This window comes from Neofelis nebulosa, chromosome 9 (assembly GCF_028018385.1).
Source record: "Neofelis nebulosa isolate mNeoNeb1 chromosome 9, mNeoNeb1.pri, whole genome shotgun sequence".
NCBI classification, from domain to species: Eukaryota; Metazoa; Chordata; class Mammalia; order Carnivora; family Felidae; genus Neofelis; species Neofelis nebulosa.
Window position 1 is genome coordinate 137044770 of NC_080790.1, and position 24238 is coordinate 137069007.

Below are 24238 nucleotides of genomic sequence, written 5' to 3' on the forward strand. Positions count from 1 at the left end.
TGAGAATAAGCAGCAAACCGGTGTCCAGAATGTGAAAATAGGTCTTTGGACTCTAAAGCCGCACCTTCAACGGTTGCCCCTCCCTGGGCCCACCACCCCTCACTCCCCCACCGGGTTACATTGGACGCATCTGAGGCTCCCTGTACCCCACCCTCCCAATTATACCTTCACGATCCGAGGTAGCCACGGTCCTTGACAAAAACCCTGACGGTAACGTAAATAAGTCCAGTCACCTTGATTCCCTGCACAGAGAACATGCCTGGGCTCCTGGCTTTTCCTACGCAAATGTGCCTATCACCCCGGCTGCCAGATGCCGACGCCTCCCTCTGTGTGTCCCCCAAACCCTGCAAGGAGGGGCGATGAGTACCCCCCTCTGTCAGGTGACGAGTGGGGAGAGGTGAGTGTTCACCCGACTCACAAAGCGAGGAGATGGCCTCTGAACCTGGGCCGTCTCACTGGGGAGCTGCCTCCCCCATTTGCCCCTGATCATTATTTCAGAAAGTTTCAAACGTGCACGAAAGAAGAGGGAATAGTCTGTGGAGCCTCTCCCCCCCCATCACCCACCAGTGCTGGCCACGCTCTGTTCTTCTCTGCCCTTTGCTGCCGGGAGCCCCCCCCCCCCCAAACCTCACATCACTTCTGCATGTGCACGTGGAAGCTGTGCTCCCAGGACTCGGCTATCCTGCTCTAGATGAATAGTCTGTGTACAGTTTACCTCTAGAATGTAAGCTCCACTCGGGTGCGTCCTTTGTTTTGTTCATCACTCTATCCCAGCGCATGGCACCGTGCCTGGTGCCTGCTAGGTGCTCAGTAAATATGTGCTGGTTCTCTCTCTCATTCTATCCATCCGTCTCAGTGTGTGTGCATCTATCTGTCTATCTGTCTACCATCTATCTATCTATCCATGCATCTGTCCATCCATCCATCCACCATCCATCCATCCATCCACCCACCTCCCCGCCTATCTACCTACTCTATCATCTATCATCTATCAATCATATCTATCTATCCATCCATCCATCTATCCATTTATCTGTCTGTCTATCCATCCATCTGTCCATCCATCCATCCATCCACCCACCTCCCCGCCTATCTACCTACTCTATCATCTATCATCTATCAATCATTATCTATCTATCTATCTATCTATCTATCTATCTATCTATCTATCTCTCTATCTATCCATCCATCCATCTATCCATTTGTCTGTCTATCCATCCATCCATCCATCCATCCACCTATCTACCTACTCTATTATCTATCATCTATCAATCATTATCTATCTATCTTTCTATCTATCTACCATCTATCTATCTATCCATGCATCTGTCCATCCATCCATCCACCATCCATCCATCCACCCACCTCCCTGCCTATCTACTTACTCTATCATCTATCATCTATCAATCATATCTATCTATCTATCTATCTATCTATCTATCTATCTATCCATCCATCCATCCATCCATCTATCCATTTATCTGTCTGTCTATCCATCCATCTGTCCATCCATCCATCCATCCATCCATCCATCCATCCACCTCCCTACCTATCTACCTACTCTATAATCTATCATCTATCAATCATATCTATCTATCTATCTATCTATCTATCTATCTATCCATCCATCTATCCATTTATCTATCTGTCTATCCATCCATCCATCCATCCATCCATCCATCCATCCATCCATCTATCCATTTATCTGTCTGTCTATCCATCCATCCATCCATCCATCCATCCATCCACCTCCCTACCTATCTACCTACTCTATAATCTATCATCTATCAATCATTATCTATCTATCTATCTATCTATCTATCCATCCATCTATCCATTTATCTATCTGTCTATCCATCCATCCATCCATCCATCCATCCATCTATCCATTTATCTGTCTGTCTATCCATCCATCCATCCATCCATCCATCCATCCATCCATCCACCTCCCTACCTATCTACCTACTCTATAATCTATCATCTATCAATCATTATCTATCTATCTATCTATCTATCTATCTATCTATCCATCTATCCATTTATCTGTCTGTCTATCCATCCATCTATCCATCCATCCATCCATCCATCCATCCATCCACCTCCCTACCTATCTACCTACTCTATAATCTATCATCTATCAATCATATCTATCTATCTATCTATCTATCTATCTATCTATCTATCTACCTATCTATCTATCTATCTATCTATCCATCCATCCATCTATCCATTTATCTGTCTGTCTATCCATCCATCTGTCCATCCATCCATCCATCCATCCACCTCCCTACCTATCTACCTACTCTATAATCTATCATCTATCAATCATATCTATCTATCTATCTATCTATCTATCTATCTATCTATCCATCCATCTATCCATTTATCTGTCTGTCTATCCATCCATCTATCCATCCATCTATCCATCCATCCATCCATCCATCCACCTATCTACCTACTCTATTATCTATCATCTATCAATCATATCTATCTATCTATCTATCCATCCATCCGTCCATCCATCCATCTATCCATTTATCTGTCTGTCTATCCATCCATCCATCCATCTATCCACCTATCTACCTACTCTATTATCTATCATCTATCAATCATTATCTATCTATCTATCTATCCATTTATCTGTTTGTCTATCCATCCATCCATCCACCTCCCTACCTATCTACCTACTCTATCATCTATCATCTATCAATCATTATCTATCTATCTATCTATCTATCTATCATCTATCTATCTATCTATCATCTTCTATCTGTACACATATTTTATTCTATTTTTCAATTTTTAAAATATTCATTTATTTTTGAGAGAATGCAAGTGGGGGGAGGGGCAGAGAGAGGGGGACAGAGGATGGGAAGCGGGCTCTGCTCTGACAAGCTGACGGCAGTGAGCTGGATGCGGGGCTCAAACTCACGAACCGTGAGATCATGACCCGAGCTGAAGTCGGACGCTCAACCGACTGAGCTGCCCAGGCGCCCCAATCTGTACACATATTTTAAATGAAAACAAGAACCTTCTACACATACCATTTTGCAACTTTCTGCTTTCCCTTAACAAATTTGTTACACCCACCGCTCCGTGTCCATAAACGTGGCTTCCCTTCACCCCTGCGTGTGCTGCCTGCACAGTCTCACATTGTGTGGATGCATTGTCATTGGTTGAACAGGTTTTCTTTGGGACGTTCCGGTTGTTTCCAATTCTTCGTTACTGTAAGCGATGCTGCACTGAATATCCCTGCTTGCGGGCCTTTGGGAACATCCACGACGATTTCTTTAGAACCAATTCTTGGAAGTGGAAAGGCTGGCTCAAGCAGTGTGCACCTTAAAAGATGGCTTTAGTATTTTAAGTACAGTTTGACGGATCTTAATGATGGATGGTAACCTTTATCAACAAAAAGTGACCACCCGCTGGATTATTTTTACTGCGAATTCAGCGTGAGAAGGTGGATGTGATTTTGGAGCTGCCGTGGGGGTGGTGGTGAGGACCCGGTCAGCCGCTGTAACCGTCCTGGGCAGTGCAGACCTTGGCCAGCGCCCGCTCTCGGCAGACGACGGCCGGGCCCACGGCGAGCACTGAGGGCTCGGTGTCCACGGCTCACCTCACGATCCCGGGTGTCTCCCCTCTGGCCTGCCTGGAGTGTCTTCACCGCCTTTTCCTCTGACCCTTTCAGAGTTTCTTTGCTGACACAAGTCCCTCCTCTCAGGCCAGCTGGATTTTAGAGGCCACAGGGCTGAATGGTTAAGACCACGAGCTTCTGGAGTTGGGCAACAGGGGTGGGAGTCCTGACTTTACTACCTTCTAGATGTGAGGCCTCGGGCAAGTTATTTCACCCCTCTGAACGTCAGGTGTAATCCCCACGTGCCCTGGGATTAGTGGGCGTGCGGGCACACAAAAGGTCCTCGAACCTGGCAGAGCGGGTGCCGAGCCGGTGGGGTGTTGGCCTTGGCCCTGGGCACTTTGGGCTGCGTATGCTGATCCTAAGGCCAAGAGAAGGCACTGGGCTGCTGGGGGACTGGCGCAGGAGCCGGGATTCAGTCCACCTGCTTTGCGTGGAACCCCCACGGCCTAGCAGGTGCCGGAGGCAGGAAGTATCTATGGGATGAGCGGGCAAATGGCAAATGGCCGGAGACCCTGGGGACAATTGCGTCATCTGACGGTATCTCCCTGGAGAGAGAGAGGCCAGGAGGCTTGGATTTCCCTCTCAGTAATACTGGAGACAAATAAGGTGGGAGGGTCCAAGCCTGTGGCAGGAAAGGGGCTTTCCATTTTTTTTTTTTTTTTTTTTTTTTTTTGCAGAAAGATGCCAGTTGAGACGGTTGGGACAGAGCGTGGGCTTCTGGGGCAGGCAGGGAATCAACACAGCGGTGACAAGAATCCATTCTGCCTGGGTTGCTAGGCAAAGGGCCGTGGACGGAATCGATTGGTCTTTGGGGGCCGCAGCGTTCGTGCAGCTCAAGGCTGGAGAGCGGCAGAAACGGCCTGCACAGCTGCCCCGGGGCCTGAGGGCCATTGAAGCCCACGGTGGGGTGAGGGGAAGGAACCGGGCAGCGCGGGGTTGAAATCCCCGCTGTCTCCACCCTCGCAGCGTGCGCTCCGGGGCCGTCCCTGCTGGGGCTGGGGAGGACCCATGACCCGCCCCCATCTGTGCAGAGCACAGACCCCGCTTCCCAAGCCTGAGGCTTCGGTGGGCCCCTCAGGGATTGTGGGTGTCACGCTCTCTTTCCCCGTCCCCTACAGTAGCTCTTGCCTAACACGCAAACCCAGCCCCCAGCCCGGTGCTGGCACACAGTAGGCTTTCGATAAGTAAGTGTGGCCTGAACAGGCGAACGAATCATCCTATTTCCCGGCTCCCAGGAAAAGTGACAAGACTGGGGTCCTGCAAACCTCTGCCGGTGCCAGACGGCGGCTGGTCACCATGCTAGCCGGAGCGCTGGGTGTGCCCTCGAAACAAAGGGCTGGGAGGCCAAGTGCTTGGACCCACCCCCAGTGGGGCCACGTCGCTGCTGTCACCGCCCCCCTTCCGAGGCCCCCGCGCGTGAGTAGGAAAAGCTCCCCAGGAGGGTGGAGCACGGATCCACCCTTCGTAACGTGCTCGGCAGAGTGCCTGGCACGGGATAAGTGTGCCAGTGCTGACCGCACAGGCTGTGCCGTCACGGGTCCCCACGGGCGGGCGGACAGTGGGGCTCGGTGGGGGTTTGGGGGGTGAAGAAAGGCCGTCCTCCTCGGGCTGTGCTGTTAACCGGTGTTCGCGTCTCTTGCCCTCCTCAGCCACATCGGTGGGCCTCCAGCAGCCCTCTGAAGGAGGAGCCAGGGTGAACGCCCCCATTTCACAGATGAGCACATCGAGGCTCACCGCACAAGGGCTTGGCCCCAGAGTCTAACAACCACTTAGCAAAGAATAATCCATTCGTTCATCCAACTCTCGTCGTGCTCCCATGGGACCCCGGGCGGCGTGCTCACGTCAGGCCGTCCTCCCGACAGCCGCCCCGGTCGGTGCTCTTGTGAGCACTCAACCTGCCCTGTTTGCCGGTGAGACACCAAGTCCATGGCTCAGGAAGGCTGACTCGGCACTGCGTGGCCAGAACGTGCTCCCCTGTACCCTGCAGGAGCCAGAACAGCTGGGAGATGATGCCTCTCTTGTCCTCTGAGGCATCTGGCCGGCCGCCTGCAGCACCCCAGACCCCCGGCCCTGGCTCGTGTCCACGACAGTAGGACAAGAGCTACCAGACGAGTCCAGAGGCCTCAGGCGGGGACTCCGTGGTTGGCCGAATCTGGCTGAAACGGCCCCCCTCCCCGCCCGGGTGATGCCCACCTCGTAAACCCCGGAACTTGTGAACATGTCACCTTAACGTGGCAGAGAGACTTCCAGATGGGATCAAGGACCCCCGGGAGGGGGAGGTTGTCCCGCTGGGTGTGAAGAGAAGGAAGGGGCCAGGAGCCCAGCACACAGGCACCCCAGGAAGCTGGAAGAGACAGGGATGGATTTTTCCGGACTTCAGGACCGGTGGCGCTCTGAGTCACTGTTTGTGGAAGGCTGTTACAGCAGCAAGAGGAAACTGATACAGTCCGTATCGCGAAAGATGATGTCCAAACGGTGGCACCGCGGGGTGGGTTTCCCACCAGGACTTTGGCGATGCCGGAAGAGCCAGCAGGCTCGGGGACGCAGACTGCAGCCGCCAGGGCTGAGCTGTCACCTCTGGGACCACACGCGAGTGGCCACCCACTGGTTTCGTGGCACCATCGGGCTGCTAAGAGGGGCACAGTTCCGCCCCCCGCAGAGTCTCCCCACACCCTGGTGACAGCGGCACCGTGGCTTTCTGAAAAATGGAGACCAAGGGACTCGCCTTGAGAAGGGGTGAGAGCAGAGGGGCTGGTGGTAGGGCCTGTGCTCAGCAGCGGCCAGCTCGCCGGGAAGGGGCCGAACCGTGATGGGATTAGCTGGCCCCGCGGCGACAGGTGGGCTTGGGGGCGGGATGCTGCTGTCGTAAGAACAGCCCGTGTCCCTAGACGCTGCCGTGTCTCCCGGCCGCCCCCTTTCACCTTCGCATCCATCGTGAGCGTTCCCTCTGCCAGCGTGGCTCTTGCTTGGGCGTGTCACCGATTTTCTACTGGGACCCGCTGTGCTGTCAGCTTGTCGTCCCTTTGCCGGCTGGTTTCGTGGGTAAAGGGGTGTGGGAGTCAGGGGCCCCACACCGGACTTCTGGCTTTGTCTTTTTCGAGCTTTGGGGCTGGAGCAAGCCTCTGAGCCCCGCCTCGGGGCAGCCATGCACCCTCCTTGTGATTACGGGGGAGATCCCGTCTCCCCGGCTTGTTCCGATGAAAGCTAGATCACCTTCACTGTGGTGTCCCCAGCACCTGGCTCATGAGAGGCACCTTCTAGATGTTTCTTGGCTGAATGAGGCACGGGGTATGAACAGCTCTTAGCACAGTGCTGGGCACGGAGCCGGCCCTCAGCCAAAGCTTTGCCGGGACCTTGCGGCTGCCGTTGAGCCCCTACTGTCTGCTCAGTCTCCCTTCCTCTCTCCTCCCAGCATTCTCCTCTGGGCTGCTTCTTGACTGTCTCAATGTTGATACTCTGTGGTGGGCTTTTAAAATCACCTGCCCCTTATTTATCTTCAAAACACGTCTCTGGAAGTTGGGCCTTTGATGTCCGGGAACACCGGGTGCTTTTCTTCTCTATTCCCTAACCCGTGAGCATTGCATAGCTTCCCCGCCGTCTAGGAGGCTGGGGAACGCTGAGGCCCTCAGGTCTGTGTCTGCTCCTCCGGGGCATCTGGCCTCCGAAACCTGCACTGGTGAATGAGTGGTGGACGGGGGAAAAAATGCGTGCGTAATAAATCAACGGACGAACTGGAGAATGAAGGATGAGCGCTGGTCTTTTCGGTGGCTCAGATGATCTTGGGGAAGGTCTGCTCTACAATCTGCAGTTTCTAAAGCACGCTCCATGGCTAAGCAGCACTCCCCAACATTCACAGGTGTTATCCAAAAAACACAAAGAGGGTGGGAGCTTTCCAGGCCAGAAGAGTTTGGAAAATACTGCTGTTCGACGAAATGAAACAGGTTTCTTTCTGGCAGGACTTCTCAGAGCTTTTACCGTGCTAATGTGCTTTGCAAATTCCGCATCCCCCCCCAAGACCCGAAGAGTGTAGATGATGCGGTTGTCTACATACAACACGTTGGCCGTGGAGTCCGTGTTTTGGGGAGGGGGTTCAGCACAGTATCCCTGTGGGATAGCTTTTCCTGGGGTGGGGGGAGGCTGTCTTGCGGAGGAAGGTGCATCTTCTGCCAGAAAGAGAGAGCAGAGGGCCGGCCGGCCAAGCGTCGGCTGCTCACTCGGCCCCAGGTCAAGGGCGAATCCAGGAAAGCAGGTGGCCGCCCATCGACTTGGTGTCTCGCAGGAGGGAGGGACGTCAGTGCTGCTATCGGTCGACAATTGTCTGCCTCAGTTCAGAGCCAGCCAAGGATTCTGCTGGGCTTTATGTTTTCTTATCTTTTGCACCCGCTGGGCCCCTGCCATGGGCCACGGCTCCCTCCAGAAAGTGCTCAGCGAGAGCTAATACATAAGGTCACTTGAAAACGAAGCTATTATTCCCTTCTTAAAGGTTAATGTGTTTTTTCCAAGGAGTGTGTGAGTGGAAATTTCAAGCATTCCACATTCTTCATTTAGCCGGGTAATGTCCTGAGCTCCTCCAGAAAAATGAGCCCTTGAACAGCAAAAGAGGAGCCCCAGCAGGAGAAAGGGGGACAGTGGGGGTGGCTGGCTGCCCCCAAAGGTATCACCACTCGCAGAAGGAGGGGAACTGTCTCCCCTAAGTTCCAGGGTGGGAAATAACCAAAGTCCACGGACACACCTGAGGGACAGGGAGCCGTTCTGTAAGGGATACAGGGGGCGTCACGGGGCCTGGAATACAGCAGGTCTCGGGGAGTCTTGGGGCTTCTCAACACCGCCTCTCTCTACTCGCTGGCCACCCGGGCTCTCCCTGCAGCCTGCCCCCTCTGCTCCCCGACTCCTAAGTCCACGCGCCTTCGGTTTGAGACGGACGGAGGGGCTCTGTCCCAACTCCAGGTGTCCCTCTGGTGGGGGGGGGGGTGGCCAGAAGGTCCCTGTTGCCACTACTGGGCTCTGTCGTCTCAAAAGCAGCTGTGGGAAATATGTAAATGAATATGTAAATGAACGGGCGTAGCTGTGTGCCGATGAAACTTACTGGCAAAAGTAAGCCCCGGCTGCGTTTGGCCAGTGGCCCGTAGTTTGCCAACCCTTCGTTATTCAGGACAAACGAACCGAAAGTGCTGGGCTAGAGGTGGAACCTTGGGGCGCTGACGTGGGGGCGTGTGATACACTGGACAGGGGAGAAGGTGCCGGGAGGCCTAATGTCCAGGTGTGAAATGGACCCATCGCAGGGCTGCTGCCTTGGTTCCATCTGCAGCCTCCGAGAACCAGTTTCTGTCTCACCCGCGGGGAGGACTGGGAGACGGGGTACACGGTGACGAGGAACTTGGATCCCTGGCTCAGGAAACATAGTCTCCTATGGATGGTAGGGCAGACTGCATGGAAATGCCCGGGGAACTAAAAGAGCCAGGGACCACCCCCCAAAGGAAGGGTGGGCTGGAGTTGAGGCTGAACCATTGGCCAGTGGGGCGGCGTTACTAATCTCGGAGGTCTGCCTGGAGGAGGTGGATTTTGCATGCTGTCATGAATGCTGACAGAAGAAGCTATTCCTATAGCTCAAGGGACGTCCGTGCCCCAGGGGCCCCGGGCTGGAGGCTCTGGTTCTCGCCCTTCCTCCGTCACCCTCCTCTGTGGAACCGCCGCTGACTTTCCTTCTCCTACGTTAACAGAATGTGGCTGCGTGCGTGATCGCCCAGAACACAGACCACGTCTCCCCACCTTCCTCGCAGCTACATGCGGCCACGTGATGGATTTTGGCCGTCGCGATGTGAAGTGTGTAAGCCATTTCTGAAACTGCTCTCTGAAAGGGAAGGGGCGGCCCACCCCCTGCCCTTTTATTCCTTCGCACTTGCTGGAATGCAAAATTAATGGCAGGAACGGGAGCAGCCGTTTTGTATCTTGAAAGGGAAGGTGCGCGCGGGCGTGAGATGTAGAGAAACGAAGCCGAAGGAGATCTGACTCTGAGGACTGCGGGGCTGCTCTACCGACCCTGGACTGCGACCCTAGACCTTTCCTGGGCGGGGGGGATGAATTTCTGTGTCGCTTAAGCCATTACTCCTTCCAGTCCTTTTGCTGTGGCAGCCAAGCCCCAAAACATAAGGTCCCCCAAGGCACTCCAAGTAAATCTACAACCTAAGTAAGAACCACGGGTTTGTGACGCACATGAGGCTCCGAAGCTCCTTCCCCTTGGAGATGCCGGGGCCCCGGTGCTACTGTTCTGCCCTCCTCCGAGCCCCCACCTGGCCTCCTCCTCTGACCACCAGCCCTGCTCCATCATGCCAACTGCTGGCTCCCCGCCCGTCACCAGGTCTCAACACGCGTTTCCTGGTGGAGGACGGACTGAGGCAGGTTGGTATAGGGGGGCTGCTGAGGCCAACGGAGACTCCCGGCCCTCAGCAGCCCCCGACCTTCATCTTGGCCTCCCCCGCCCTGTGAACAGGGCCACCCGCAAAGACCCAGGGGCCATTGGGACGGCAGCTGGGCTGCAAGAGTAAAAATTCAAAGCCCTGTCCATCTGGCCTGTGCGGGTGGGGCCGCCTTTCTCAGTGATCTCAGCCTCCCCACCCCCCTCCCCCCCAGCCCCATTCCCACAAAATCACAGGAGGTCTGCCAGTTAGATGCCCTTTGGCTGAGGCCCCTCGGCACGGAATCAGCCGTAATGACTTAATAGCCTTAAGTTCGGGAAGCTTCTTTTGAAACTCAGAATCTTCACCCCCAGTCGCTCAGTTAATCTGGAAAAGCCTCTGTCTTGCCCTGACCATACCAATTACCTCCGGCCTGCCTGCTCTCTGGGACCCAGCTCCGGGAGCCTGCCTCACCGATGGGCCCCGTGCACGCTTCGGCCTCCCCGGCCCCTGCTCCAGCCGGCGTCCTAGCACAGACTCCTGAGAGAAAACCCAGTGCAAAATACAAAAGGCTCAGCTTAAACCTTGCACGGGCACGCACCAAGAGGCATCAAAGACAGTACCCGCTGGGTGCCGAAGACAGTTCGAGAACGAGAAGGGCTAGAATCGCGGCGAAAATGTCATGAGCAGGATGTCGTGTTGGATTAAGTGTACCATGCAGCTGGAAAACGAGGCTGCAGATAGAAACAAACGTGCAGACGTCTTCGTGGGCGGCCTCCAAGTCTCCACCGCTCCTAATTCTCTGTCCTAATTCAAGCTCGTTGGCCTGAGGATGACGGCTGGGCCGGTGGGTTTCCAGGATCTCCCAGCAGTTCTCTAGAGCAGCCAGCGGTTCCCCCCGCGGACCCCAGCACGCTGACGTTTCCGCAGCAGGATGGAAACCCGTGTTTCCATTTGGCCGGGCAGAAGCTCACCGCTGAGCTCATCTGCCCAGAGCTGGCTCCACGCAGGCAGAGGGAGGGCAGGGAGGCTCCAGGACGGAGCAAGCCCCCAGTTGCGGAAAGAGCTGGTCCGTGGGGGCTGGGGACAGGCGCCTCTTAAGCGATTTTGGCAGGCCCAGCCGGCCTTCAGCAACGGATTATCCATCATTCATTCATTCACTCATTCATCTTTCAACTACCTCTTTACCATCAGTCATGCTACAATCTTAACTGATCACCGAGAACCGGCTAGACCTTAACATTTCTTAAATAAAACTTGCCATTTCCCTCCAGTGTGGTAGGCAGCATCGAAAAAGGCTCCCAGTGAGCCTGCTATTCACACCCTTGTGTGGCCCCCTCCCCTTGAGTGTGGGTGAGACCCGGTGACCTCCTGGTAGCAAAGAGAACGAGGCAGAGGCGATGGGAGACCACTGCTGAGGTCTGAGGTTCGGTTACATGGGAGTCCAGAGGCGCCCCTCGCCATACACCTGCAGGGGCCCCTCGGCTCGTCTCTACTCCACAGGCCCAGTCCTTTCCCACGAGAGTCCTTTCCCACGAGCTTCCTGCTTCTGACCCTCCAAGGGCTCCCGCCGTCCTTAGTGAAGAATCCAAACTCCTCCCATGGTCCTTGTTTCTCCCCGGCCTCATCCCCTTCCCCACTCCCCTCTACTCCCCTCCACTCCCCTCTACTCACTCACTCTTACCCTCCGTCCTTCCTTCTGCACCAAGCTTCTCTGTGCCCCCTTTGCTTCGTGTTTGTAAGCTCCTGGTCCTGCAGCCACTTCCTCTAGGTCTCAACTCAGTGATCTCTTTTCCGTTTCTCTCTAGAACATCACTCTGTTTTATTGCTATGGTAGTGCTTTGACGGTGCAAGATGATCTTCGTCACTTATTTATATTGCCTGCCTATCTACCTACCTACCTATCTGTCCATCTGTCCTATCCACCCGTCAGTCCGTCCATGCATGCATGCATGCATGCATCCATCCATCCATCTGTATCATCTATCTATCTATCTATCTATCCATCCATTCATCAGTCTGTCCACCCATCCATCTATCGATCTATCTGTATCATCTATGTTTCTTTGTATCTATCTATCTATCTATCTATCTATCTATCTTTCCATCCATCGATCTATCTGTATCATCCATTTATCTATCTATCCATCCATCCATCCATCCATCCATCTGTATCATCTATCTATCTATCTATCTATCTATCATCTATCCATCTATCCATCCATCCATCCATCCATCTATCCATCCTTTCATCAGTCTGTCCACCCATCCATCCATTGATCTATCTGTATCATCTATGTATCTATGTTTCTATGTATGTATGTATCTATCTATCTATCTTTCCATTCATCAATCTATCTGTATCATTAATCATCCATCCATCCATCCATCCATCCCTATCTATGTATCTATCTATCTATCTACCTATCATCTCATCTATCTCCCCCACTAGAATATAAGATTTTTAAAGTCATGACCCTTATTTGCCGTGTAGATTAGTTTCCTGGGGTTGCTGCAACAAATGAACACAAGCTAGGTGGTTTAAAATAACAGATATTTATCCTCTCACTGTCCTGGGGGACAGAGGTGCCTCCAGAGGTCCTAGGGCAGAATCCTTCCTCCTCTCCCCCAGCTCTGGTGGTTCCAAGCGTCTTGGCTTGTGGCCACTTCCTCCCAATCTGTTCCTGTGTCTTGGCTTAGATTTCTCTGTTTCTCTCCTCTTCCGTCTCTTTTAAGGAAACTTGTCATTGGGTTTAGGACCCATCCAGGTAATCCAGAATGATCTGATCTTAAGATCCTTAACTTAACTGTGTCTGTAAAGACCCTTTTTCCAAGTGAGGTCACAATCATCGTTTGGGAAGACATGTCTTTTGGGAAGACCATCCAACCCACTACATCTTGTGCCCTGATGTATTTAACCCCTAAGCCTCCAGTAATCCCAGGCATATCTGGGAGCATTCTGTAAATATTTGTTGAATGAATGAAATCACCCATTAGTTTGGGGGTTCTCAAACATGAGCTCGCATTAGAATCACCTGGAAGGCTTCTTAAAACAGATTGCTGGGTCCCACTCAGAGTTTCTGACCCAGCAGGTCTGGGTAAGGCCTGAGAATCTGCATTGCTAATTAGTTTCCCGGCGAGGCTGCTGTTGCCAGGGACCACGCTTTGAGCACCCTGCTTTAGGTAATCTGTTCTTCCGTTCAACCATTAGCAGGACCTGAGTTGTAATTAAGATTTCATTTCCCCCTCAAAGAGCTCATAGGCCTCCAGCATCCCCCAGCTGTCCCTGGCTTTTCCTTGTCAAGGAGAAAAAAAGGATCCCATTACCTAATTCTTCCCCAAAGAGCCTGGTACCTTATGTCCTCCCTGGGATAATTACACTTAAAACAGCTCTCTGGAGAAGGCAGGGCAGAAGCTCGCCCGGCAGGGAGGGGCATTGCTGGGTGCAGACAGTTGGAGTCTTGTTGGACTCTCTCAAATCACACCCCTGGGGCCACACCTAGGGGTTGTTACAGAGTTCAAATGTGGTCCAAGGTTCACCCCCAGAGTAGAATTTCTGGCTTCTGGGCACATGTTCCCCAGAGGGAAAACATATGGGAAGGGAACATCTTGAAAATGTCACCATGAAGATGCATTTGTAGCCGGGTGGTGGGATCTTCCATGAACACAGAAGCTTTACCTGGACCTCTGCTTATGGGTTTCACGTTCCACCCAGCAGGACCTGGGGGTATCTTCTTCCCTCCCCCGCCCCCCGCCGACTTTTTTATTTTTTTTAATGTTTATTATTTATTTTGAGAGAGAGAGAGAAAGAGAGAAAGACAGAGTACACAAGTGGAGAGGGGCAGAGAGAGAAGGGGAGAGAGAGAATCCCAAGCAGGCTCCACACTGTCAGCACAGAGCCTGATGCAGGGCTTGAACCCATGAACTGTGAACTCGTGACCTGAGCCGAAATCAAGAGTCAGACTGAGCCCCTCAGTTACCCCACCTTTTTCCTGTTTTTAAAAGGGCACTTTATTGAGATAGAATTCATATGCCATACAATTGACCCGTTTTAAGTGTGTGACCCAATGGTCATTAGTATATTCACAGCTATGTGCAAACATTACTTCAGGGTCATTTTAGAACATTTTCAACAACAACAACAACAACAACAGAACATTTTCATCATCATCATCTCAGAAAGAAACCCCGTAACCTTTAGCTATCCTCTGACTCCCACCCCAGCCCTAAATAACCACCAATCTACTCTTTGTCTTTCTAGGTTTCCCTGTCCTTGACTTTCATAGGCATGGAATCACACACTGCTCATCTCTCGTGACGACTCCTATCTGTTACCATAACGTTTTCGGGGTCCATCTGTGTTGTAATGCACGTTGATGCTTCCTTTCCTTTCAAGGCTGAATAAGTGATATGCCATCGTCTGCATAAACCACATTCTGTTACGTTATTCACTTGATGGGAATCTGGGTTGTTTCTGGCCATTAAACATAATGCTGCTGTGGACATTTGCGTACAAGTTACATATTTTTGTGTGTCTCTTGGATACCTAGGGCTGGGCTACTGGGTCATGTGGTAAATCCCCTGTGTTTAATCATTAGAGAAATGGCTATAGTGTTTCCCAGAGCAGCTGAACCATTTATATCCCGCCAGTAGTGTGTGAGGGTCCCCTTTATCCATATCCTTGCCCACACTTATTATTGGACTTTTGGATTCTAGCCATCCTAGTGGGTATGACGGGGCATCTCATTGTAGCTTTGGTGTGCATTTCCCTCGTGACTAAGGCTGCTGAGCATCTTTTTATGTGCTCGTTGGCCATTTTGTGTATCTTCCCTGGGAAAATGTCTTCTCTGATCCTTTGCTCATTTTAAAAATTGGGTCATTTGTCCTTTTATTGTTGAGTTCTGAGCATCTTTATATATTCTGGATACAAGCCCCTCACCTGATATATGATTTGCAAATAGTTTCTCCCATTCTGTGTGTAGTCTCATCGCTTTTGTGATGGTGTCCTTTGAGGCACAAAAAATTTTCAGTTTTGAGAAGTCCAATTTAACTACTTTTATTTTTGTTATCATAGTTTCAGTGTTGTATCTAAGGACCCTTTGCTGAGCCAAGGTCATGAAGATTTGTCCCTCTGTCTTCTTCTAAGGGTTTCATAGTTTTGGATCTTCGATCCGTTTTGAATTAATTTTCATATACAGTGTGAGGTAGGGATCCAACTCATTCTTCTGCGTGTGGATATCCAGTTGTCTCAATGCCGGTTGTTGAAAAGACTATTCTTTTCCCATTGGATAATTTTGGCAGCCTCGTCAAATAGAAGGGAGTGTCTTTTTTTCATTCTTATAGATTTTAAAACAGAGAGGGGAGTAGTCAGTGACTTTTTATCTGTCATTATTTTACAAATTTACATATGTAACAGATTGTAGTAAGCAAAACCAGTCTTTGTTGTTGTTGAAGATTGATCCGTAAGTCAAGTTTAAAAACCTCTGCTTCTAGTCGTTAGTACTCGGATGTGATTCTTGAGAGGTTCCCAAAATGCCAAAGAGCAACTTTTGAGGTCTCCATTGGGGAGGGGGGAATAAAGTGCTACTAAAAAAAGTCACTGAGCAAACAGGGGGAAGTTCCTATTCTCTGTCTCTCTTTTATAGCTGCATAAGATTTTAATGGGTTGTTTCCAATTTTATGTTATTAAAAATAATTTAGCTAATAACTATATACATACGCCAATTTTCATACATGCAAGTACTTCTGTAGAATAACATTTTAAAGTTGAAATTGCTAATTCCAAAGTATATTACGAATTTGTTGTAGATGTTGCCCATTCCATCCCATTAGGGGTTGTGCTGAGTTATAGCCCCACCAGCAATGTATGCATGCCTGTTTTCCCAAAGTTTAACCAACATAGTGCCTTATCAGGCTTTTTGTTTTTTATCCATCTGACAGGTAAAAATGGGCAATTCAATGTAGAATTTCTTCTGTATTCCTTATGTTATGAATGAGATTATACATCTTTTCCACATATTTAAAACCAATTGATATTTCCTTTTTGGCATATTACCCATTCATATCCTTTGCTATTTTTATTGTGTTTTTCCCCCTTATTTGTTGAAATGCGCTTTGTATTTTAGGGATGTTAGGTCCTTGTCTGCAATGTAAACTTCGACTGTCTTTCCCAGTGTGCCACTTTGTCTTTCGATGTTGCCCACAGGCTTTTTGGGTTTGATTCTCCAGTAGGTTTTGTTGTCTCGCACGGCAATTTTGATTATGTGGTTGAACTTAGTTTTTCTTTTACAACTTCTGGATGTTGGAGTCATCATCGGAGAGATCTTTCTTTGCTTCCTTCTCGGGGGATCTCTTTTAAGGTCAAGTTTATTGAAGCATAATTTACTTAAAGTTCACCCTTCCATGAGTTTTGACAAACACATACAAGGGAGTAACCACTGCTACAAACAGGGTGTAGAACTGCTTTGCAGCCCTGCAAAGTTCCCTCCTGTCTCTTTGTAGAGTGAAGCTCTCACCCTAGCCCCCAGCCCAGGAAATCACCAGCTCCTGTCCACATACTTTTGCCTCTGCCAGCATCTCGTGTAAATGGAACCATACTATATAGCCTTTTGAGTTTTGCTTCTTTCGCTGAGTAGAACGTATCTGATACTCATCCATGCCTTGTGTTTTTCAGTGGTTTGTTTCTCTTTATTGACGAGTAGTGTTTCACTGTAGGGATATACCCCAAGTTTTAAGGGGACATTTGGATTATTTCCAGATTTGGCAAATGCCAATAAAGCTGCTATAAACATTCACACCCACTGTGTGTGTGTGTGTGTGTGTGTGTGTGCATGAGTTTTCATTTTTCTTGGGTAAGTGCCTGTGATTGTTGGGTCATCTGATTAATAGATGTGTAACTTCATGAGAAACTGCCAAACTGTTTTCCAAAGTGGCTGTGCCATTTCGCATTCCCACCTGCAAAAATGAATGCTCTGGCTGATGTGTATCGTTGTCAGCGTGTGGTGTTGTCAGATTTTAAAATATTATCTATCCTAATAGGTGTGTAGATGTATCTCAGCATGATTTTAATTTGGATTTCTCAAATGACTAATGATGTGAAGCACCTTTTCATGTGTTTGTTTTCCATTCGTATATCTTCTGTGCGATGTCAGTTCAAGTCTTTTGCTCATTTTCTTGGCTTGTTTGTTTTTATGACTATGGGGATGTGAGAGTTCTTCATGTGTTCTGGATCTGTGTTATCAGATATGGGCCTGGCAAACATTTCCCCCCAATTTGTGGTTTGTTGTATCTGTCGTCTATTGCCACATAACAAATTAACCCCAAACGTACTGATAAAAATGATAAACATTTATTCTCTCGCATAGTTTATGTGGGTCAGAATTCACCCACTCGGCTGGGTGGTTCTGGTTGGGATCCCTCACGAGGTACCAGGTTAAGATGTCAGCCAGGGTTACCTCATCTGAAGGCTTGACTGGGGCTGGAGATCTGCTTTCAAGATGGCACACTCAGGTGCCACAAGGAGCTGCTGGAGTGTCTCACAACACAGCTACTGGGGTCCCCCCCCCCGAAGGAACAATCTAAGACAAGGCAAGATGGAAGGCGGAATGTCTTCTGTGACAGCCTCAGAAGTCACATGTGGCCATTTCCCCAAAATGCTATGGAGGTCTACAGAGGTCCGCCCTACTTGGTATAGGAGTAGATGGTAAGGGCATGAATGGATAGCAAGAGGCAGAATCGTTGGGGACCATGGTAACGGGTGCCCACCTTTGTGTTTCCACTTTCTTAGCAGCCTGGGGAATTTGATTCTCCCTCGTGAGCTGCAGTTCCTTCATCTGAAAGTGGGGACGACGACCCACATGGAAAACACTTTTGAAAGCATTTTGTGGACCTGTGCAGACACTCATCCCGCTTTAACCCCATTCTCCTTCAACGGCGCCATTTGGCTCCTTGAAGTAAAATGCTAGCTTCTCCCAGACCCTAAGGCATTCATTCTTTCACACATTTATCTACTGAAAAGCTACCGTGGGCCCAAAGCTGTTCCAGAGGCCAGGTGCTCGTGATCCGGCAGCGGACAAAATAAAGGCCCCATCCTCGTGGGGCTTCTTACGGAGGGAAACCAAAATGGAAAGGAAATGAAAAATGATCAGAATAGCATCTATGACTCCCAGGGTACCAACGATGTGATAGGCCTGTGTTTCGTGTATTCCTACAACAATCCTAGAACAAAACAATGGTTGGCTCCATTTTACAGATTTTATGAAGGTTTCAGAAAGAGAAAATGACCTGCCCAAGCTCATAACTTAAGTCAAGAGGATTCGGATCCACTGCTGTCTGGCTCCGAGGACCTGGGGAAGAGAGTCAACTCCTAAAAGTCCTGAAGCACCTGTGAGTTTTTGGGAGGGGTTGGGGTGGATGCTGGACTGAAGGGGAGAGGGCTGGCTCACGAGTTCTAGCGTCCTCCAAAGAAGCCCCTTGGCAAGAGCGCCCGTACCCACCCAGGTCCCAGCAGAGCCACTGACCCCCCACCCCCACCCCCAGCACACGGTCGGCGATGAGCCAGGTTTCATGAGCAATTCCATTCCACGCATGATAAGACTGTGCAGGAGATGCTTAATTAGATTCTTTCTAAACCTTGGGTTTCTTTGAAATGAAACAGCCAGAGGGCTATAGGGCGCGTTGTGCATGCGTCGGCTTCTCCCTTCCCAGAAACAGGGCCAATCTCCAAGGCTGGAATAAAAGCACTTGCCCCGCGAAGGCATCTGGGCTGGCTCCAGCGCGAGATCCCCCGGCCCTCACCGGCCCCCCAGCAGCCCCCCTGCTCTGCAGGGCCATCTGGCCGATGCGGGCGGGAAACCATCCTGGGGCGGGGGGAAGGGTAGGGGGGGCCGTTTCCCGCTCGGGAGATGCCGGGTGTTGAAGTCAGAGCCCAGATGGCCCCTGACTACCGGGAAGGCCTGCCTTGGGCCTCATCTCCGTGCGGGGGTCCAGCCGGCCTCTGGGCCTCCCTGACTAGCCTCCCTTGGAGGGACCTCCACAAGCTTACCCTCTCAGAGCCTCAGTCCCCCGATCTGTGCAAGCTGGTGGTGACCCTGGCTAGACCTGGGTGCAGCTGGAATTGTGCGTTTTCAGAGAGCAGAGACCTCACCTGTGTTACTCGAAGCTGTGGACTCCATTTGGACCCGCCCAGCGTGCGTTCCCGAACACGAGTCGTCGTGAGAGTTTTTGTTACTCACGTGCCTGTACCACCTGGGGAAGGGGTTGCCAGGTTGAGTGCAGGATGCCCAGTTAAATCTGAATTTCAGGTAAACAACAAATCATCTCTTAATGTAAGTATAGCCCATAGCGCATGAAGTATTTGGGACATACTTATGCTAAAACGCTAATTCATTGTTTAGCTGAAGTTCACGTTTAACTGAGTGTCCTGAATTTCCTTTCCTAAATCCCTACCTACCTAGGGAAGGTATCGATCGGCCACTCGGAGACCCGGGGTGCGATTCAGGGTTTGGGGCTGGGCCTCGGAATCTGCATCTTGCCCCCATTTTCTGGACATCTCCTTGCGCGGGTCATTCATTCACACAAGGATGAAACAGGCCTTGCCCTCACCTCGTCTGTTAACACAGCGTGCCCCCTGCCCCCGCACCGCAGGGCTGGGGAGGGACACTTGAGGGGGGCAGCACCGGTGAGGGGCAGCTCAGGGTCCTGGCTTAAAGCCCTGGAATGTAGATCGGGTGGTCCCGGCTTCAGATGCGGGCTCCTGGACTCACTGCGCGGCTCGGAGCGCGTCAGCCTCTCTGGCCTCCGGCGTTTGGTGGGGAGACGTCACGGGCCGTCGGAAGAACGGACACGACACATGGCAAGTGCCGAACACAGCGCCGAAGCATGACGACGATCGATGATGGGAACCCGGTGCGAGTAACGGTCCTTGCTGATTCGTACGGGGCACGCCCCTGCCCCTGCCTCGCTGGCTCGCAGACGCCTCGGCCCAGGCAGGCTTTTGCCGCAAGGGCCTCAACACCTGTACGTAGCGGCCGAGGGGCAGCTCTGTGCCGATCCCACTGAACGGGCGCAGATGCCGGGGCCCGGAGAGGAGCGGTGTGCTCGTTCACGGCCACACTGGCTGGCGTGGGCACGTTCACCGTGGCACGCACTGCTCAGACCCCCGTGGCCGTTAGGATCCGTCGGGCTGCACCCAAGTCCAGACGTAAGTGAGACAATGAACCTCCGTCACAGTGAGGACACAGGGGACCACGAGGTACAAAATAAATCCAGGAACGCGGCAGTGAGAGTCAGAGATGGGTCCCGTGAACCAAATCGACTGGTCTGGCAGCTCTGGCCTGTGGCTGGTGGGGGGACGGAGAGACACCAGCCCGGGGGGCTTCTTCTTAAAAGAGAAAGAAGGCCTATGTGGCCGCCTGGCGGGTCACTGTTAGCCCTGGGTGTGGGATTTGTGAAGAGGGTGGGCCAGCTGGCCCCTGCCACCTGTGTGCGTCGAAAGGCTTGAAATGTAGGCACCCCGGACGTGACGTGGCCGGGTGTGACCCGCGAACGTGGCGGGTGGGGGCCCAGAAAGCCCTCGTCCTCTCCATAGACCCATGGAAAGGGCAGGTAGGGATGCCAACATCAGTCTGCCCTGCGTTTGAGTCCTGGCTTCTACACAACCCAGCGCTGAGACCCTCTCTGATCCTCACTCTACTCCTGTGACGAGCACAGTTTTAAAACCCACCTCCCAGGGCTGTTGTGGGTTGGGGAATGAAAACGGATTCTGGTAGAGAACTTAGTCGGCTGCAAAGGGCTGGCTGAGCGAGGGGATGCTGTTGACATCATCCTCCGTCTGAGCTCCCCATGCCCCTCTGGTCCTTCCCAGTCCATTCTCCATGATGTCCCAGGGAAGATTCAAAAACAATTCCTGGCCCCCTGTGACCAGCCTCGTAAGCTTCCTCTTGCCTCAGGGCCTTGGCACGTGCTGTTCCCTCTGCTTACAATGCCCTCTTTTCCCTGAGCCCACTGACTATGCCGGTCCCCTCTATTTTAATTGTCAGCGGCACCCCACACCTCTCCTTCGTTGAACGCGGAGCTGTGGCTCGACGTCCACCCTGGAGAAATTATATAATCCCCTTCTCCCTGTCCCGCAAGCTCTGAAAGGACAGGGGCCATGTTTCCTTTTGCTCATCGCGGTCTCCAGCACCCCTCACAACACATGGCCCACCATGGGCCCCTGGCTGGAAGGGGGCGGAAGAATGGAGGCCCAAGAATCCCGTGCTGAGTCCTACATTTCACCTCTGCTCTCTGGGTCCCTTCCAGAGCCAACCAAGAGATTTTAAGCCTGAGGGAGGGAGCAAAAGAGGCCATTTGCTCATGGGTCTTGCTCGTTTGTGGCGAAATGTTCTCGGCGGCTTTTCTGAGCCTGGCTCGTGCCAAAATAGACACGCTCCCCGTCTCTTGCCTCTCCCTTCCCTGGCCGCAGCCGAGCCCTCTGCCCCGCGGACACGCTGCGGCCCAGCTCTGGTTTCCCTTGGCCCCTGGCTCGGGATGTCCAGGCCACACGGCAGTCAGCTTGTTCCTGCCCAACAAGAGTTGCCAGCTCGCCGGGACAGGCTGCCCGTGTGTGCTGGGCCCGTGGGGAGCCCTGGGGCAGGAATCTGCTCGGTGGCGGGGCGGGAAGGGGATTCCCGGTCCCGCCACCTGCCTCCTTGCCAGATCCTGCTCTGGACTCCCGTCCCGGGGCCCAGAGGACACCGGCACGTCCCTGGGAGGCAGAAGGGAACAAGCCACAGGGAAAGAGCTCTCAGATTCCCCGCCCCCCGTCTCCTCCGCTTCCCCCTCCAGCCCCCATCCCATACTGGCTCAAACATGGGCTCCCACGATCAGGAGAAGGTTTGAAGGAAAGTCCGCAGCTTGATGGTCATGGCTTTGGCATGCTCATTTCCCGTGAAGTACAGAGGAGGGTGGGTGGGGCTGGAGGGCAGGAGGCGGGTGTGGAACATGGTGAGTGCCAGGCCTGAGTGCAGGCCCAAGCCCGGAATTTTGCTTCCGTCTCCCTTCGTTCCGGTGCCTTCCGAGATTCCAAGTATCACAATAAAAACATTTGAGCCCACATCAGTTACAATCCTCTCTCCCACCAGTGTTTGGGAGCTCCAGTGCCATAGTAGGAACGTACATTTAAATTTTTTTAATGTTAATTTATTTATTTTTGAGAGAGAGAGTGAGAGAGAGAGAGACAGAGCACGAGTGGGGGAGGGGCAGAGAGAGAGAGAGGGAGACAGAATCGGAAGCAGGCTCCAGGCTCCGAGCTGTCAGCACAGAGCCCGACGCGGGGCTCGAACTCACAAACCGTGGGATTGTGACCTGAACCGAAGTCAGATGCTTAACCGACTGAGCCACCCAGGTGCGACAACAGGAAGGTACATTGAGCCAATGCTGTCAAAGGAGAGTTGCTAAGTCTTGGGTCCTGCCTTCTGGCACGTTCTGTTGTGAGTCAAATGGTTCATCTGACTCCTCCGGAGCCCGATAGATTGTCCCTCAGGCATTTCCATCTGCTGGGTGGCGTCTCTCTAACTCCTGTGCCCACTTCAACCTTTCAAAGTCACCTTTGACCGTCCAGATTCCTTCCCGACCACCAGCACATGCTGTGGGCAGCAAAGTCAAGGACCCCGATCTGGCCAAGAATCACATTTGTCCCTTCAGATGGATAAGCAAACAGGGGGGCTTATACTTCAGTCTCCTGTAAATTTGGTTGCTGTGAGTCTATCCCAAAAGACCTGTAATATTGAGGGTACCTATGGGAGCTTAATATCTGTGCCTGAAAAGGCATGGTCCTCCTTTGGGGGCTTTTTTTTTTTTTGAGAGAGAGAGAGAGAAAGAGAGCATGTGAGTGGGGGAGAGAGGCCGAGGGGGAGAGAGAGACAGAGACAGAGACAGAGACAATCTTTTTTTTCAACGTTTTTTTTTTTTGTTTTTTTTTGTTTTTTTATTTATTTTTGGGACAGAGAGAGAGAGAGCATGAACGGGGGAGGGGCAGCGAGAGGGAGACACAGAATCGGAAACAGGCCCCAGGCTCCGAGCCATCAGCCCAGAGCCTGACGCGGGGCTCGAACTCACGGACCGCGAGATCGTGACCTGGCTGAAGTCGGACGCTTAACCGACTGCGCCACCCAGGCGCCCCAACAGAGACAATCTTAAGCAGGCTCTACACTCAGCCTAGAGCCTGGCACAGGGCTCAGTCCCACAACCCTGGGATCAGGATCTTGACCGAAACCAAGAGTCAGATACTAACCAACTGAGCCCCCCGGGGGCCCCTGGAGGCTCTTTTTAGCTGGCCAAACTCCTATCCCTTCTGACTTTAGGGACCGAGCCCTAGGCTTTACTTTTAAAGTGAATCCCATATTTATGTTCGTAAATAACATTTGTATCACGCGGCAACTTTACTAAGCAATTTCGTACGTGATTTTGCAGTGTCCTCCCGGTACCCCGGAGGCATTTTGTGCAAAAGTGCATCTGACTTTAAACTCTAGCTACTACCTCGAACCGTTAATCCTGCTAAGATAGGGCCCCCGGGAAGCTGCCAGCGTTTGACTTTTTTGGTCCATGTAACAGGGCAGCTTCCTACGGTTCAAGCAACGATAGCGAACCTTTCCAGAGCTCTGACCGCAGAGACAGGATCCACCGATGGTATCACAGAGCGCAACTGTTACCATCATCCCCGTGAGTTCAGAGAGGTTAAGTGTCTCACTGGAGGTAACACAGCGGCAGCTGCACGAATCAGCACTGAGGTTGTGCCGCAGGCCATTGCCATCTGTCTGTGGCCCTCCCGCCCCCCCTGCCAGGCTGCCTTCATCTCTTGCCTGCTGTGTCTCACTGGCCTCCCAGCGGGTCTTGGGCCTTCCAGTTACTTGTCCCTTAGCGGGCTTCCAAGGTCCCATCTCCTTGCCTCACGCTCCCTACACTCGAGCCACGCCCAATCCAACCACACGAACCAAACTGGCACGCCAAGTCGTCCATTCAACAGACGCCAAGCCTGTGCACGCACAGGCGCTGGGATGTGACGGTGAGCAGGTCAGCAGGTCCCCTGCCGTCCCGGGGCTGACGTTTGAGTGCAAGAGGCAGAAATGAACCGGTAAAAACACCACCACGATACATCAACATTGGGGCATCGCCGAGAAGGTGAGGTGAGGGGATAGAGGGAAAAGACCCGCCAGTCAGGGAAGCC

At 52.1% G+C, this 24238-nt stretch overlaps 1 long non-coding RNA gene across 1 annotated transcript; it reads right to left on the reverse strand.

Annotated features, from left to right (window-relative positions):
* Positions 1 to 18271: 18271 nt before the first annotated feature.
* Positions 18272 to 20066, reverse strand: LOC131486010 (uncharacterized). Its single transcript, XR_009249138.1, has 3 exons — positions 19636 to 20066; positions 19178 to 19278; positions 18272 to 18377 (listed from the first exon to the last, which is right to left on the reverse strand). It is a non-coding gene; the product is annotated as an uncharacterized LOC131486010 (long non-coding RNA).
* Between the last annotated feature and the right edge of the window lie 4172 nt (positions 20067 to 24238).